Source organism: Aptenodytes forsteri, unplaced genomic scaffold (genome assembly GCF_000699145.1).
Source record: "Aptenodytes forsteri isolate BGI_AS27 unplaced genomic scaffold, ASM69914v1 Scaffold114, whole genome shotgun sequence".
NCBI classification, from domain to species: domain Eukaryota; kingdom Metazoa; phylum Chordata; class Aves; order Sphenisciformes; family Spheniscidae; genus Aptenodytes; species Aptenodytes forsteri.
The window spans coordinates 1,863,338-1,881,397 of record NW_008795364.1 but is presented as its reverse complement, the minus strand read 5'-3'; positions in this window follow the sequence as shown (position 1 = coordinate 1,881,397).

Genomic DNA, 18,060 nt, shown 5'->3' with positions numbered 1-18,060 from the left:
TTCCATGCTAGCCCATGCCACGTGTAAGAGGACTGATAGAGTTAAACTCTGCCAAGTCAGAAGCAGCAGAGGTGAAAATGGTTTTGAATGCAGCAATGCTACAGCTGGGAGGTTGTGGGTAGGGTACAAATCCCTGAAGTGTTAGAGCTGAAGCAAGGTTCACTAAATATGAACCTGCCTACTTACTGCTTCAGCTATGTGCTTCAGAGAATGTCAGAAGTGAAAGACTTGAGATCACTGATAGGGTAGAAAACCTGATTAGTTCCTTCATCTATGACTCAATTTATGCAATCGTGTGGGGGAAGGTTTGCAAAAACACTCTTAATGATTCTCAGTTTATTTTACTAGGCTGGAGATTGTGGCTTATTCAAAAACTGAAAAGACTGTTGTTTTGGTTTTTGTTTCTTTTTAATAAATGGAAACTTTGATTCTCTTATTTCTGGAAGGTGAAGGATGAATAGAATGCTAGAAACTATGAAACTGTTTACAGAAAAAATCCCACACATAAATGGGAGTACTCCCAACTTCTTTTTAAGCTTAATATCATCATAATATGATCTTGCACTTTTGCAAGGTGTATAGTTAGGAAAGACATGTTTTGTACTTACCTTTCTTATTTAGGAACTGTTCACCCTTTAAATAGGAAGCTGCTACAAATAAGTGCTGCCAGATCTGAAACCTATCTTGAAGTTTGGCAGGGTGTAGGCAGGGAAGGAGAGAACTATCTATAGTGTTGGGAGGAGGGGGAGGCATGTAGGAGAAATGATCTTTTCTGATCTTTTCCCAGCTTCCCCCTCCCCCCTGCTACTGCTGTGCTTGTAAAAACAGCATGGTCTTTTTGCAGTGTTTTGTTTTCCTTATTCCTCTTATCCCTTGGAAGCGGTGACCCAGGCCTTTTTCTTACTATAGGATCTAGGCAACAAAGCTGCTGTATTATGGTTTCCTTGAGGTCCAGTTCTCCAAAGTGAGCAATCTTAATGGTGTTTCTTTCTTTTTCTTCCTTCCCCACCAGTTCTTTTTCTTCTCCTCAGAATGAGCTTTTTCTGCCTTCATAGTTGTTCTCCAAGCCTTTGGCACCTCTCCTTTAATCCTCTTTCTTCTTCTTCTTTTTTTTTTTTAAATCCTTTTTTTTTTTTCCAAGGGAATCCTGGCACCCTGACAGCAAACCTCCCTGACCTCAAACTTTTGGCTTGAACCTAAAACATTTGTGGGATTTTACAGGCCCTCAGGCTATTTAATGCTGCAGCTGTGACAATGACTTTGAGTGCAGCAGGGGAACAACAATTTGGATACTGTTTAGGCAGGCTGTGAAGAACACCACTGGATTCACTGATGTCTGAAGCTGCCTAAAGTTGGGGAATGTGTTATTTTATGATTGTGGAGGTTTTTTTATACATGACAGAGTAAATGTATGCACACTCCATAAGGTGATGCATAGCCAGAAAAAGAAATCTCAGCTTTGTGAGCCTCCCACTGCAGGTGGGTAACTCTGGCAGTACGGGCTGTTCTGGACACTCATGGAGCACTGAAAGACGAGGAAAGCTTGAACCTTTCCTCACTGTGGAACTACTCTCTTGGGTTTGTCCTTCATTTTTCTTCTCAGTTTCTGGGAATAGGAGGAAGGCAGGCAAGCCTCTGGAAAACTCCAATACCAAATTTTGCTGTGGTGCAGCGTAATAGCACAGAGTGACAATAAAGTTTGCATGTTGTTTTGGGAAGTAAAGCCCAAAGCTTTAATTTTCAGAGTTTCTTCTGCAAGTGTAGGTTTGTAGATAAGATAACCAACAGTGTTTGGAGTAGTTCAGTACCTCACAAGGACAGATGAGCCATCAGTTCAACCCTATCCCATTAAAGATGCCTGAGAAAGAATGAGGAAATGGAGCAATCCCTTCCTCCTGTGCCACTGTGTCCCAGGCAGGGTAGGAACAGCTCTCTGCCAGCAACTCTGAAGCTTGTAGTCAAAATTAAACAGCCAATGTGGAATGTAGCCTTCCTTCTCCAGGAGAGACTTGTGGATCAATGACAGAAGAGCTGCCTTTGGACTCAACCCAGGCTAAAGGCAAGATTGAAAAGGGTTGAGATGAACAAAATACTCCATCCAGACCCCCCACCCTCCCAGTTAATTTGCCCAATTATTTATGTTCCTTTTCTTATGCCTGCATGTCACTGGAGTTAAATGACAGGTGCAAGATTGCCAGCAGATGATTTATAGGAGGAGGATGCTAGCACCTTCTCATGTGAAAGAAATCAGTATTTTTCACTTTGATATATAGGCGATTGCTTCTTTCCTGTCTCTAAGTTCTCATGAGAACATAGTTGGTACCTTATTTAAACATAACATGGATAGCACACTGGTTATGTGCTCACAGCTGTTTACCTACCATGAGGTAATGTATGTTTAGATTCCACGGTGTGTTTTGGGGGCATACTGCAGCTTGATGCTGTTGCTCCCAGAACATCTGTGCTGGTTCTGGTAACCTGGAGGACTCCTTGTCTTCTAAGTGCAGGTGAGCTCTATTTTTAATACACCTGCATTTAGTGCTATCTCTAGAAAACCAGGAGACAAAGGGGATGCCTAGAAATTTGCTCAGACATGCAGGTGTAGCAGTAATGTCAGAGGCCATCTTAAACTGGAAGTGTTCTTTAAGCCAGTGAAACCTTTTAATGGCCAAAACAGACTCCAAATGCCACAGTGGAGGTGGGAAGTACTTGGCCTCATGTAAGACATTGACCACATGCACAGACTCAAGGAATGATGACAGTGATTTTGTTCAGAATTTTCTATATCTTTAGATTTGTATCCCTCTGGGATTTTCATTTAAGGGCTGAACTTTATGTCTAAGAAATTCCTGTGGTAAGTCCACGTTCTTTTCTTTGGTTTCTGATCCATGATGTTAGAAAGTCAAAGATAAATTTCAAGGTGTGATGGCAGAAAGGAGTGAGACTTTTGGAAGGAGAAGAAACTCCTCTTCTTACTGCAGGTCCTGTCAATATTATGGGAAGGAATACTGTAGGCTCACTGTGGAAACTGAGTCAGAGGAGCTCTGGATTTTTGTTTGTTTGTGTAGATCTTCTCTCTCAGACTTTTTGAAGAATGGCAAAACCGTGCTAGGATGTTGAGGAAGCTTTTGTCATGTGCCTGTACATTCACATGTCCCTCGATAGGAAACTAAATTTACAGAGATTAGAAGTTGAAGGAAGAATGTGTTTCAGCTAGACATCTCAATAGTTGAAATTGTTTTGAGTGTTTTGGGGGCAGCTGGGCTAAAAAGTTTTGTGGGTGGAGAGCATGTCACCACAAAGAAAGCTGGAGTGATGAGTGAAACTGTGCTGGAGCCGTTAGACTAATGGGCCCTGGGGAGTACAATATGCAACATGGCCACAGCAGCCTGGTGAGCCCTTAAGAATGAGGGTCTGAATAGGGTTTTAATATCATCAGCCCTGCCCCAAGGGGATTTGGATTATGTGAGGCTCAGTGCTTGGACACAGTACTGTGTTGCTTTATAGTAAACCTTTGTTGGTTGAGAGACTACAAGTGGGAAAGCTATTAAATATGGTATTGCAAGTGAAACTTATGAAGTTAGTTAGGCACACATTTTTTTTTTTTTTAAATCTTCTGTTAATATCTTTTCAGCTAGAAAAAGTATGTGTATGAGCTTTGCTTTCCTGTGTAGCCCTCTCCACACATTCAAACTCTGTTCTACATCCCTTGGTTTTTCTTTAATCCCTAGTTATTTGAACTCCTTTGTATCTTGGGTAGGTAGCTATGTGTGTACTTCAGGTCACAAATATCCACGTAGCTGCTTAAAGGGAGAGTTTGGGGACGGAAGGAACCTCTTTCATTAGGGAGACTGAGTTACTTTTTCTAGACCTACTATGTGAATAGTCTAGCCACTTAAACTATAGGTACTGCAAGAAACTGACACAACCCCACCCCCTCACCCCCATCAGCATAGCTTAGTAACAACACTTATACAGAGGTTTCTCGAATTCTGATTCCTGTGCATATGGAGCTTCTGGTACTTGGTTGATAGCCCCTATGGCATAAGATAATCTCTAAAGCCTGTTTTACTCACAGCTCTAGATTGTGCTTGGAGATGACTATTTGAATTGGGATCTCCATGTCTATAATACAGCATTAAATGACAGGATTTGATCTAGACATATAGTGTAATATATGTATGGTGGGGTGTTGATGGTTCACTTGAGTGAAATAATGGGAAAAGGAAATGCACTGCAGCTATACAGACAGACATCAGCACGAGCCTGTAGAGTCCTGGGAAGGAGTCCCGCAGCTCATGAAAAGGTGTGCTTTGCTCTACTTGTTCACGTTACTCACCCACTTGATCTTCTTTCTTAGCATTGCTCTCTCTGTCCCTTCAATTCATCTGACTTGTCCTGCGTATAAGTGTGTATAGGTCAGTTTTGTAACTAATAATGCCTCTTGGCAAACACTCTCATAAAGCACAGTGAGCTTCTGGGCATGTGGTCCCTTCTTCAGGTGCTTCACATACAGAGTCCTGTGAGAAGGCAGACCGAAAGGACAGGGGGAGGTTTTATTCCTTAAATTCCCTACAGGACCGCTTTCTAGCAAGCTGCTCTGTGGTGTTACAAATCAGAGGTTGCTAGTTTGCTGAAGGCTGTACTTTTTAAGTGATAATTCAGTGGCAATGTTAGTTTAAGATATTCTTGCCTAGCTTTGGCGCAACTAGTTGTGTGGCTGCATTATGAATGGTACTGGGAAATGAAAATTGTGTTAGAAGAAGAGATAAGGAGTCTGTGTGTGTGTTTCTACATGTATAATCTGATTTCTTTATTTGATACAGGCTGAGAGAATAAAAGGTGGCAGAGGGTGCACGGAGCTGAAGAGGAACAGGGTTGAACTACTGTTGCCACTGAACATGTTGTACAATGAACCATGGCCTGAGTAAGGAGAAGAATGAGGAGTTTTGAAAATAGTCCTCAGAAACTGGAGTTTGGAACAAGTATAGCATTTAGTGAATATCCTTCACAGTAGTACTTACAGCTATTTTTTTTTTTTTTTTTATTTTCATTCAATGCAGGCAGCTGTAGGTGGTTAACCTAGCCAGTAGGGTTGCATGTATGTTAAGTACAGGAGAAACAAAAGACAAGGTTGGTGTATAGGAAACTTGCTGTAACATCTCCTCACTAAGGCACTAACAAAATCTTCTCTGGTTTATCAGGCAGATTTGTTGCTGTTTCATCACAGGGAGCCGAGCTTGAGTCTTAGGTACACTCATGTTCAGTGTGTGCAAACAGCAATGCTGGACATCGGGAGGCTCCTGTAATTGCTTATGTTGGCAGAGCTGTCCAGTCCCCAGCTGGCAAACACTAGCATCCTGACCCAGTGCATCAAACTGTGTTGTCAAGATTAAAAGTACTTAAATTTTTATTTGGAAAATGAGTAGTCATAAGAATGAGAGGCCTGTTGGTTTGTAACAGACAGCTTCCACCGCACTCGTTATGCAGGTTTGGGAGCACTTGCATCCGTGTACGCTGACAAGCCGCCCTAGCACAGGCTGGCTTTTTTAAAGAAGGCTCCCCAGTGCCAGCAGCTCTAAATCTTTATCTCACATAGGAACAGATGGAAATCATTCACACATCTGAGCAGCAAAAATCTCAAAATGGTCTGGGCACAGTGGCTGACATTTGGCTGGCTATTTGTGGTTTTCTTTGCTAGTTGATGTCCAAGGCAAAATACATGTTGTCAGGCACCTGCACACAGTGGGCATAAAACTACACTATGGGGGGGGGGCAGGAATCGATCAGAGCACCTGATATAATGGTAGCTTCTTCCAGTAGGAATAATTGCATGCTGTCAGCACTCCTGAACAATGCATAAACAAGACACTGATCTCTGGAAAACTTGTGACTATTCACTGGTTGAGAAGTTCAGTAGTTAGATACATCCTGGGGATGCACCTTATAGCTTGCTTTGTAGCCAGCCTTTAACTTCGCATTTGAATTGAAAAAAAATGAACTGATGGAACTGAGGAGTGGATTCCAGCATTGCCGCCATTGCCTTCAAAATACATTGCCTGTGAAAGAAACCTTGCCAAACATTTCCCTGCTTTGCTTTCATGCAGACCAAGAAAAAACTATTTTGTTGGTTCAGTGATAATTTAGTGGCTGGAAAGCTGCCTGTCGGAAAAGGACCTGGGGGTGTTGGTTGACAGCCGGCTGAACATGAGCCGGCCGTGTGCCCAGGTGGCCAAGAAGGCCAATGGCATCCTGGCCTGTATCAGAAATAGTGTGGCCAGCAGGAGTAGGGAAGTGATCGTGCCCCTGTACTCGGCACTGGTGAGGCCGCACCTCGAATACTGTGTTCAGTTTTGGGCCCCTCACTACAAGAAGGACATTGAGGTGCTGGAGCGTGTCCAGAGAAGGGCAACGAGGCTGGTGAGGGGTCTGGAGAACAAGTCTTCTGCGGAGCGGCTGAGGGAACTGGGGTTGTTTAGCCTGCAGAAGAGGAGGCTCAGGGGAGACCTCATCGCTCTCTACAACTACCTGAAAGGAGGTTGTAGCGAGGTGGGTGTTGGTCTCTTCTCCCAAGTAACTAGCGATAGGATGAGAGGAAATGGCCTCAAGTTGTGCCAGGGGAGGTTTAGATTGGACATGAGGAAAAATTTCTTTCTTGAAAGAGTGGTGAAACATTGGCACAGGCTGGCCAGGGAAGTGGTGGATTCCCCATCCCTGGAGGTATTTAGAAGACGTGTAGATGAGGCGCTTAGGGACATGGTTTAGTGGGCCTGGTGGTGTTGGGTCGATGGTTGGACTCGATGATCTTAGAGGTCTTTTCCAACCTTAATGATTCTATGATTCTGTGATAATAGTTTTTAAGGGCTCACCTTTCATAGTAACTGAAGTATTTAATACATGTAATAACAAACTATAGAATAAGATTGGGTTGAAAACTGGAAGGACCTGAGTAGAGGCAAGCATAAAATGGATGAAGGCCTCATGCTCATGTTTTGTGAAAATAATTTTACTAAGTGAACAAAAGAATACTGTGTTTCAGAGCACTTGGGAATACTTTCCAGAAGTAGCTTTTGTATCACCTGGAACTGAAGCAGGGAAAATTGCTTGCATCAACTTTGTTGTAACATGCAGCGTTTTTTGGTACTTTGTGCTTTTCATATCTGCTGCCAGACTTCTTAGATAAGTCAATGTCCATTACAGTTTGCTCACTAACTGCTAATATGTCTCAGGAGAAGCTAAATACCTCTAAAACTAAAATACAGATGTATTAAAAATGGGGAAACTATTTGTTTCGGTTTTGGACACTTTTGTGACTGTCTTTTGTTTTCCTTTTTTTTCTGTCCACTTATTCTTGCTTGTGTTGAGCATGGGATGGGTGCTCAGTTCATGATCTCTTATCTTTCCTAGCTATTTTCATTTTCTTAACCATTTATTTCTCCTACACACCAAATGAGTTCCTGAACAAAGAGGTTGGGTACTTCATTCCCTTAGGAAAAGAATGGAACTTTACCAAGAATGTGGTTCCTAGGCTGAGATATCTTAAAATATTCCATGTAAATTATTTTTAAGTCATGTAGCTAACTTTGGGAATAAAGGCAGTTGCGAATGACACTGATGTGAATTTATAGGTGCATCATTACATGTTGTTCAAAACTGTATTTACCAGCTCTTTTTTTTATGGCCAAAATACATTTGGAACACAAATATCCACTCTCGGATAAAATAACACCTGATTCAAAAAAGGTGTCTTGAGTAGGCAACAAAAAGCTAGGTAGTTAGTTATCTAGCTTTGCATTGTGTTATAGACTTGTTTTAGACAATATGTGATCTAATTCAAGGTCAACAGTATTCTCTAAATAGTTGGTATAGATGCTAAAACATCTTGTAATTTATCAAATTATTCAGTTAATGTCAGGCTTCCATTAGAAATCCCTTTGGCAGAGGTTCTTAAAGGAATCCCCATAAAGTTTCACTTATGCCAGAAACATCTGCCAAAGACAGCTATTGGACTTTATCAAAGACTAAGGAGACTAAGGCTGGTTAACATCCAGTGAGGTGGCTCATTTTAAACCCTAGTGCTTCATATAAAGACTCCAACTGATTGCAATGGGTTTGAATTAGGGCCCTTAAGAATTAAAACAGAGGGATAAAGGAAAATATTTGGCTGATGATGAAAATATCAGTAAAGAAAAGAAAGAAAATGAGTATGATACCTGCAAATACTTCTAACCTTATTTAGAGATGCCTGTGTCTAGGGGCATTGGTTCAGATAAAGAAACAGTAATTTTACTAAAAACTTTAGGCCTGAAGATAAGCTTCTAATTTCCATCCTCTTGAAAGCTGACTCTTGTGATATGTATGTTTATCTGCATCAGGATGAAATTTGGCAACATCACAATTCCAGTTTACTGACAGTAACCTGGAAAAAAATTTCCTTTAGATTTGTTCAGTCTTAACCGCGTTTCCCAGCTGCATTGTAGAGTATTGGGTGATGGTGGCTGCGGTGCAGGAGTCTGGCATGCTCACTCTTTCTGGGGAGCTGGGACCCTGCAGAGGACCCATCCCCATCCCCCGCTTCCAAGGGGGCTCCACACAGCAGCGAGCTGCAGCCAACCCCGGTTATAGTCCATGCTGCTCTTGAGGCCGAGTGATTCTCACCTGCAGCAAGGTACTTTGGTTCAGCTGAATGTTTCCAGGTGTCTCACTTGGCAAAAAAGTTAAGGAAAGCAGTGTAGCAGGGCTGGGTTTTTTTTCTGGCAGGAAAATGAATGGCAATTGTTTGAAAGATGTTGAAAGTGGCAGCTTTTCTTTTGATAGAAGATCCTCCCCCGCTTGTTCTGGATATTACAGACTCTCAAATCTGAATCTAAGTGTCAAAAAAAAAAAAAAGTGGTTATTGGTAGACTTTCTCAGAATCATAATTAGCATCACCAGACCTTTACTTATTAGCTGTTTCCATTCTGTTAAAAAAATGGTAAAATGTTCCTCTGAATGTCCCACATGCAGACTATTTGGCATCTATAAATTAGTGAAATCCATCTATTATAAAACAATTGTAAATCATCAATGATAACTGTGTCATCTGGGGCAACAGAAAAAATATATACTTGATGTTTTATTCAGCAGGAGGTTATTATAATGGCACCTTAGTGAACAGCAAATGTAGTTCTCTCCCGCTATATAAAATTTTTATTAATTGCATTAATTAGTATATTTTTATTTTTAAAGCATAAAATGCTTCTCATTCCAGGCCCTGAATACTTGTGTATAATTTAAACTTATCATAAAATGTCATGATAATCTGTCTACTCATTTAACTTCAATTATATAGAAATATGCATAAGCAAATGTAATAAAATAGACCTATTTCCAGAGCAGTCATAATAAACCTTCTTATCTACCATTATGCTCTTCCCTAAATACCAAAAGGAAAGATAGCTTGTGGATGTGCTAGGAAACTAGTAACTACTAATAATATTAGGAGCAGACTGAAGAAGAGTGAAGTTGCGAGTCTGTTAACATCAATGTCAAAGCATCTGCTGACTTTCCTGGAATCGGGATTTTAGCCTTCAGCGAATGATGTAATCAACACAAACTTTTATAAAGCTGTTAGCATCATCTGTCAGTTAAGATCTTTAGATTTCATGAGGTACTGTTTTAAAGCTTTATTTTTGCGAAAGTTCTTCTCAAATTCTCTAGGTAATTATTTTAAAGTCCTTCACTTTTGTCATTAGTCTTGCAAAAGCCACAATTTCTGATGGGGTAAATGGAGAGAGAAGGGTGACTTCAGTGGGGTTTCAATAATTTATGATTAAAATAATGGTCGATCTTCAGAATCAATGGTAATCAAATCGTAGTAGTAGGTCAAAAATGCTGGTGTGTATATATATGCATTATATGCATCATTTATATATATATAATATGGATCATATAAGATATACATATAATGATACAGCCCCAGTTACTCACTTCAGTTCTGAAAACTTAATGACTGCATCTCCTGGATTCAGCAAGATCTAAATATCTATAAATATCCTTTAGATTTAATATCCAAAGACATCGATTTAAAAAATTTGAAAGGCTGGAAATAACACTAAATATTGGTGCATGTAAGTAAATATACATGATCATAGCCATATTGAATTATCCAGTACATTGGGTTTTGTCTGTTTTTATGCCTGCAATGCTAGTGAAACAGCTTTCTTCCCCCCCCCCCGAGTTCCCAAAGACTTTAACTTAGTTGTTTTCCACAAGCTAATGGTGGTAGCAAAAGTACAGGTCTGCTGCAGATATATACAGCATAGGAACCCCTTCCTTTGCTGAGGATTGCAATGATTAATGAAAGCATTACATCTCCAGAGAGTAGCCCTCTAGCAAACTTCTCACTAAATATATCCATTAAAAGCTGGCATACAATATGCAGAAAAGATTTAAAGAATGATACTGGAAAGCCATCTGGGATTTCAGTGTTTCCCAGAGGGCAATTTTTTGATGGCATTAACAATCTCCTGTAGAGAAATCTGTGTCTAATCATTCTCTGTCCCTGCATGACTCTATGCAGTATGACATCCTGCAGTATATATTACTACATATGTACTCTAGGGTATTCAATAGCTGGCAAATTACTTGAGTGGGTTATTTACTTTTGCAGAAGTTATGACTACTTCTGCACTTCAGGTCCTGATGAAAGACATTACAGTTATTTTCCAAAGTTTTAACCTTGAGATTATCCTGATACTTGGTAGGCTAAAGTTTACAGTCTTAAAATCACTGTAAATATGCTTTCTCGTACTGTGGTGTAGGGTATTCAATAGCTGGCAAATTACTTGAGTGGGTTATTTACTTTTGCAGAAGTTATGACTACTTCTGCACTTCAGGTCCTGATGAAAGACATTACAGTTATTTTCCAAAGTTTTAACCTTGAGATTATCCTGATACTTGGTAGGCTAAAGTTTACAGTCTTAAAATCACTGTAAATATGCTTTCTCATACTGTGGTTAGTGTTTGCTATCCTTCATGCTTAGCTAGAAAATCATGATCAGAGAAATGAGTCTGACGTAGTGATAACTCGAGCTGATCTAAAGCTGGAAAATGAAAGAGAGATGAAAATCTTGGTGGACAATGCAGATCATAGTCAGACAGCAGCCTTGCTGTGCTTTGCAATGCCTGGCAGGACAATGTGCGTGGCAACCGGGCAGGCATAAAAAATCAGAATCATCCTCTCTTTCTTTCCTTTAAACCAAACAATAGGTAAAGTTCTTATCAGTAAAACATAAAAAGACACCCCAGCACCCATCAACTCTGCCTTCCCTCCGTAGGCTGTGCCCATTTGAGGGGACCAGCCTAGGAAGGTAATCCCTGCAGCTGCCCTTATCAAGTTAGGGAATCATTCCTTAAGACAACATTCATTGTGTGCAGCTTTTTGTGCCACTAAGGAGGGTTTTCTGCCCATCCAGGTCTTGTAAATGTCCCTACAGTTCCTTACGGAAACTTTCAGAAATTTTTAAATATTTCACTGGCCCATTTTCTGTTTTGGAACAAAGATAGGAATAAGCAGCTGATGGTTTCAGTGACATTTTAGTTTGTTCCTTGTTTAGTAAAGGATGAGTATCTCTGCATCCTCTGTTCAAGCTCCTTGAATTTGTAGAAAGTATGCATTGCAGCAAAAAATAGTTTAAAGTAAATCAAAACTGCATTTGCTGGATTTTACACACAGTTTTTTAGAGCAGAAATGAAATCAATATTGTGATCACGTACTACTGTAAACTCTCTCTGATAATTTCCTATTTTTATTATTATATTAATATACTTCAGGCTATGGTTCATCAGTGTTCTCAAACTTACCAGGAAAGTATGAATGTGTTATAGAGATTGGCTTATACTTTCTCTCACACTTTATAATAAAGTGAGTGGCATTCAGAAAGTGTGTGTGGGAGGGAATAAGGAAGGCATTTTATTTATTTCTCCTACTAGCTTTTTTACCCAATTCCTTAAAAAAAAATTCTTAATATGAACAAACTGAATAAAGATATTTCTCAAGTAGTTTTATATACAATTTCACTGCTGCATATCAAATATACAGAAGAGGTAAATTCATTCTTCAGCTGTGCTAGCCTTCATTTAAACAGTCTGGTCTTCGTGGCCTGAAAGTAAATATTGCATCCAATTTCTGGCCAAACTCATTTTAGAATTGAAGAGTCATAAAGATAAATGGGAAAATGACAGAATCTTTGTTTTCCCAACTCAGAAATCAACTAGTTTGTTTGTGAAGAAATAATCCTTCTCAGATCTGTTACCAAGTCTTACTTTGGTGCAATCATAAAAGCAGTCTACTCCATGATATTTTCAGCTATGCCTCGTTAAAGGTTTTATTCTATTAATGCCAAGCTAATCTAATTATAACTGAGCTACATTTTCTGGAAACCATTTAGTATACCCATTCACAGCATCTATAACATTGACTTCAAACCCTTTTGTAAGGTAATTTTTGCGTTGCAGTAGTGGGATAGGTAATTAGAACCTGCTCTAGTAAGCATTGTGTCATACTATTTTCAGTGGTGTGAGAATGGTACCTGAAGGTGTAATTGCCCTTATGTTTTTATGGATTCTTTTAAGATCAAAGCTATCAATTATGAGAGACAAAGACATTTAGACAATAAGAACAAGTGTATACATCAAGCAAAGTCAGGCAAAGGTAAATCTGAAACTGCTTCAACTTACAAGAGGAAACTTTTAATGTTTATACTAATATATTACTTAAGTATCATTTAAAAAAAACCATAAAACTATGGAGAAGGATCATGTGTTTCTCTGAGATGATTATGCAAAGCTAGATTGTGTCTCTGAACCACTATATCAGCTTGTATTACTGTTAGACTTGTTTTCTGATTGTACAACTAGCCAAAAATTCACCTCCTGCCTCCATAAATGTAAAGTTTAGCTAGGCAAGTATAATCCCATACTATGCAATTAAAGCTTTATGTAAATTAAGAGTGGAACTCAGGATTAAGATAGTTGGTTGTAATAAGAAATTAATAAAGAAGATGAATACAATCAAAAGTTTCTGTTTTCATAATAACAATCAGATTTTTAAAAAGACACAAAAAAGAAGAAAAAAACCCCCCTCTCCCTGTTTTTTGTTAAAAAGTTGGTCAGTGTTGTGCATGTTCTTCCCTTTCTTTCCTTCCTGTGTTGTTATGAGTATGCAATAATAAAAAGTTCTGAATTTTTACATAGTAAAAGATTTAAAAATATAAATAAAAATAAAGTGTTTTCTGGAAGCATGAAGTGTTGAAATACAAATTAGTATCATTTGTACAAAAAATATGAAATAGTAGTGTGATTTTGGCTTATTTCAGTTTAAATGCTCTTTTTTGCACTTGAATGGTTTGTATTTTCAAACAAAAAAATAAAGGGTGATTTATTTTTTTTTTTTTTGGGGGGGGGGGGGGGTTGGTAACCTCACTTCCTGGAAGCATTTACTTTAATATTCACTGTCATCATTATAAAAAGAATTTGAATTTTTAGCACCTGCTGTAAGTTTCTTATGCAGGAGCTGCATATGAATCTGCAACGTAAATACGCCCATGCCATCATAAAAGCGTTTGATTAAAATCAATCCATGTTGCTCATATTAAGTTGATGTAATTATTTTTTTGTAATAACTTTCTAGTATAAATTTGTGGGGGGGGATTATAAATTAAACTGTTCTTGGTACCATAGCTACAAATCTCACATAGAGTACCATATAAAGTAAATTTAGGAGATAACAGCTCCATGAATAACGGCCACCTGTTCTCTGTGTTGGGGAGCAGACCAGTCTTAAAATTCACACAGCCACCATTTGAGGGCAAGGCAGAGAAAAATATTTTTCCTTTTTACTGTCTATGGGCAGGCGTGACAAGTGATCCTCTCGTTGTTCTAGCTAGTTCTCCACTGAGGCTCTCTTAGAAACAGCTGGCTGTATAGGTGCCTCCATAAATATTGTAGTGTTTGAAGAACCATAAGGGTTCTCAGGGACTTGCAGTCTTACAGTATGAACAGACTAGAATCCCAAAGTCCTCTGTTATACAGAGTACGCTTTACCCTGCTGTGCTCCACACAAAAGAGGCATGTAGTTTAAATTCTTACTTCCCTGATATTTTAAGTGGAAATAAATGCCTGATGCCATCTGTAGAATAAATACGATGTGAACACTGTTCATGTGACTGTGTTATCTCCCTGAAGCAATGTTTGATCTACACAGAAAGCATTATGAAATAAGTTATTTTTCATTCCAGCAGGAGAGACTCCCCTGAATTGACTTGAAGGGCAAAACTTTAGAAAGAGTGGATCTAAATTTACATTTCAGCTTCACTTATAGGCTCATTCAACTGTGAACGATGGGGGAAAACCGCAAATGTAAAGGTATGTCTATTAATGGTAAGGCACAGGTGTTAGGATTACTTGAATGGTAATAAATTTACATTGCAAATGTGATAAATCTACTGCAGTTCTAATGCTACTGTAATGACTATCAGCTGCAAGCATGAGGACAGAAGAAAGCTGTTAAATGCATACTCTCACTGCATGGAAAATGTACTCTCTCAGCAGTTTATGTACTGCTTGATATTCATTTATGAGGGCTTCTCTTCACACAGGGACTTTCATTTCTATAGAAATTTACTTTGCAATGTTTTATTTGTAAATGACACTATTTGGTTATTGAGGCTGAATACCTACTCATTAAGCTTCTTGGTAATACAAACATGTATGGGAGTTGTGCAAGGTAATTTTCAGTCTTAAGTTACTTTTCGTCAGCTCTTTCTTTTCTAGCAGTTTCCTGCACTGCAGCAAAGTCATTGCTGACAAAGCACAAGTCAACAATACCAATGAAAATGGGAATCCAAGAGGTGGGTGATATCTGTAGTACCAAATTCAATGGTGCATCTTCAGATAATTGTTTTGTTTTACCTTTCATGTGTGCTGTTTAGCAATCAAGAGAGAAAGCAAATAAATGATGCACAACATGCTTGAAAATCAGTCCTGTGCAGTGAGCAGGGCTAAGCTAATGCAGTTTCCAAATGTCTTATATAACATCAGGTTTCCCATACTACTGACTGAAATGTTGGGTCCTTTAGTTAAGTCAGATGGGATATGACTTTTTTGATATTTTTCATGAAATTACCTGCCCCAAATGAGCACAGAGGCAGACATCTGTGCCCCATGGGAGCACATATGCTTAGTATGTATGTGGATGTTGGAGCAGTAATGAAGTGACTGGCTTCTTAAGATTTCCTACCCTAGTTGCAACTATGGAAGCATCCTCCTCATCAGGGAGCCTGGATGGAGGTGCAGCAGAGCTGGAAGGGCTGGGTATCGGTGGGGTTCCACTGCATTCTCACAGAGCTGGGGGATGGTCCCCTCTCCCTTTGCCTTCTGAGCTACTGCTGGCCTCTCATGGCAGCAGCTCACTTACACACCACAGGTGTTTGTCTGTCTGGAGGTATCTTGGATGATGGGGAAGCAGGAGGCCTTGGAGGAAGGTCTGCTCTGGGAAGTGGTGGTCACTCACCCTGTCTGCCAGGTTGAAAGTTTTGAGCCTAGCCAGATGTCCTGGTTTTGGCTGGGATAGAGTTAATTTTCTTCCTAGTAGATGGTACAGTGCTGGGTTTTGGATTTAGTATAAGAATAGTGTTGATAACACAACGAAGTTTTTGTTGTTGCTAAGTAGTGCTTGCACTAGTCAAAGACTTTTCAACTTCCCATGCTCTACCGACTGAGAAGGCTGGAGGTGCACAAGAAGCTGGGAGGGGGCACAGCCATTATTAAACTGTTCTTATCTCAACCCATGATTTTTCTCACTTTTACTCTTCCGATTCTCTCCCCCATCCCACCAGGCGGGGGTGAGTGAGCAGCAGCTGTGTGGTGCTCCGTTGCTGGCTGAGGAACCATCACAACACAGAGCCAGAGGTTGTATCTGTGTTTAACGGTATTCTCTCCCCCATCCCACCAGGCGGGGGTGAGTGAGCGAGCAGCTGTGTGGTGCTCAGTTGCTGGCTGAGGCTAAACCATGACACCAAAGTATTGGTTTATGTGGTTTGGTCTACCCCGCCACACGTGTGTTCTCTATTAATATCTGTAAGTTTGAAGCCTGGTTACCCTACCTCTAAGTCCAGCAGTTTATGACCAACTATTTGTTTTAAGGCTGACCTGCTCCTGCTGCAGCTGACAAACCACACCACTGTAGTAACTGATAACCATGCAGTCTGTGTGACCGTGATAAACAGATCGCACCCCAACATGCAGGTAGCTTGCTGAATTTTTTTTTCCAGTTCACAACAGCTGTAACTTTAGAGGTTTCTAGCTGGCCTGCTTGCTTTTTGCTGTGGATTTTCTGTTTGATCTTTAATCCACAGTGTGTAGAAACCAGGATTCAGGCAGTCTGGAAGGGACTCTGGAGGTCGACTGGTCCAATGCCCTGCTTGTATCGGGGGTAACTTCTAAGTTAGATCCCTGTGTTGCATCTGTTTGTCTTGCAATGCAGCTTTGTATTTCAAAGCTGCTGTCCTTAAACCTCCTTCCCACTCCCTTTCAAAATCCTTTTTGCGTAAGGACTAGGTATGAAATGACAGAAATGCCTTTCTTCCCTTCTGCAGGGTTGGCTGGTTTGGCATCATTATGAAAATGAGAGGTTATGGTCTTTCCCCTTCATGGGAAATGAAAGAGATGTAAAGACATGGTATGCCAATGGCTAGAGCTTATAGTGAAATACTTAATATTATGGCAAATTATTTGCTTGGTGAACTGATTTTATCACTCCAAAGTAAATGAAATTGGTGGTTTCAAATGCTTATGAAGTAATGTATTTCTCCAGGTAAGGAAAATGAAATAGAAAAAGGCAACAACACACTTATCAACTCTTTTATAGAGTCGAAAAAATAATCTCACTATTAATATTGAAAGTAACTAATGCTTTGAGTATAGAAGTTATTCCTAGTTCTAAATTTCTTCCTTACTTCGAAAGGGTAATTCATTGTGTTCACCCAGGCCCCATTTCTACACTGAGTAAAATAGCATTGAATGGTTATTCTAGTGTTGCTTAATGTTTATAAAGTCTATTAAAAACTGATGTTATTGTTTGAGAGTCTTGTTTTAATAAAGCCTGCTTGGTCTGGACAAATTAATTTGGGAAAAGTAGACAGCAATACCTTAGTTGACACTTTTGCAAGGATTTTACAGGCTAGGTTAATTATAAATATGAGTCTATAGCTACTGCATTTCCCCCACATCTTTACCATGCTTTAAAATAACAGAGATTATAGTGCTCCAGAGTGATCTTGCTATTTTACCACTCTCAGAGGCTTCCCATAATATCCTTCACAATATGGGCTTCAATTTCCCTTTATAAATATCATATAATACGGTCTAGAGTCTTTGTGATACTAGTATTTCCCTGAGAGTAAAAGCTGTGCTGTATCTGAGAACACATCTTTTAGAGAAAACTGTGCTTTTTATCTGAGAAAAAAAAGGCATGGTGCACTTCAAAATAAGAGATTGTAAAGAACAGAAAAATAAACTTGTAGAAGTTTACAATGTGGCTAATTGAAGCTTTTTCAACAGCACAAAAAGCAATTTAAAGGTGAGGTTTTATAAAAACAAATGATGTTTTGGGAAATACTAAGGGGGAGTGGAGGGAAGATTTCGGTCAGGCTGAGAAGTTTCCATGTGAAAGTAGCCCTTCCCTTGTGAGCTGCTCATGGACAGTGCAGGCACGAGCTCATAACCTACTTCTATGTTCAAGTGCAGAAGTACTCTTGTGTTTTCTCATGTACTGATTTACATGTGGGTGAACTCAGATTTGAACATTGAACCCGATTTGAAACCAAAGAGCACTGTCTATACACTTTATTTACAGTGAATATAGTGATTTGAAGCCACACTTTCAGTAGTTAAAATTCAGATTCCTGATGGACTGCTGAGAAGGGGTGGGTTAAGCTCTTTCGCTTTGAGATACCACAGGTTAATACAATGGTCCTGTCCTGGTTTTGGCTGGGATAGAGTTAATTTTCTTCCTAGTAG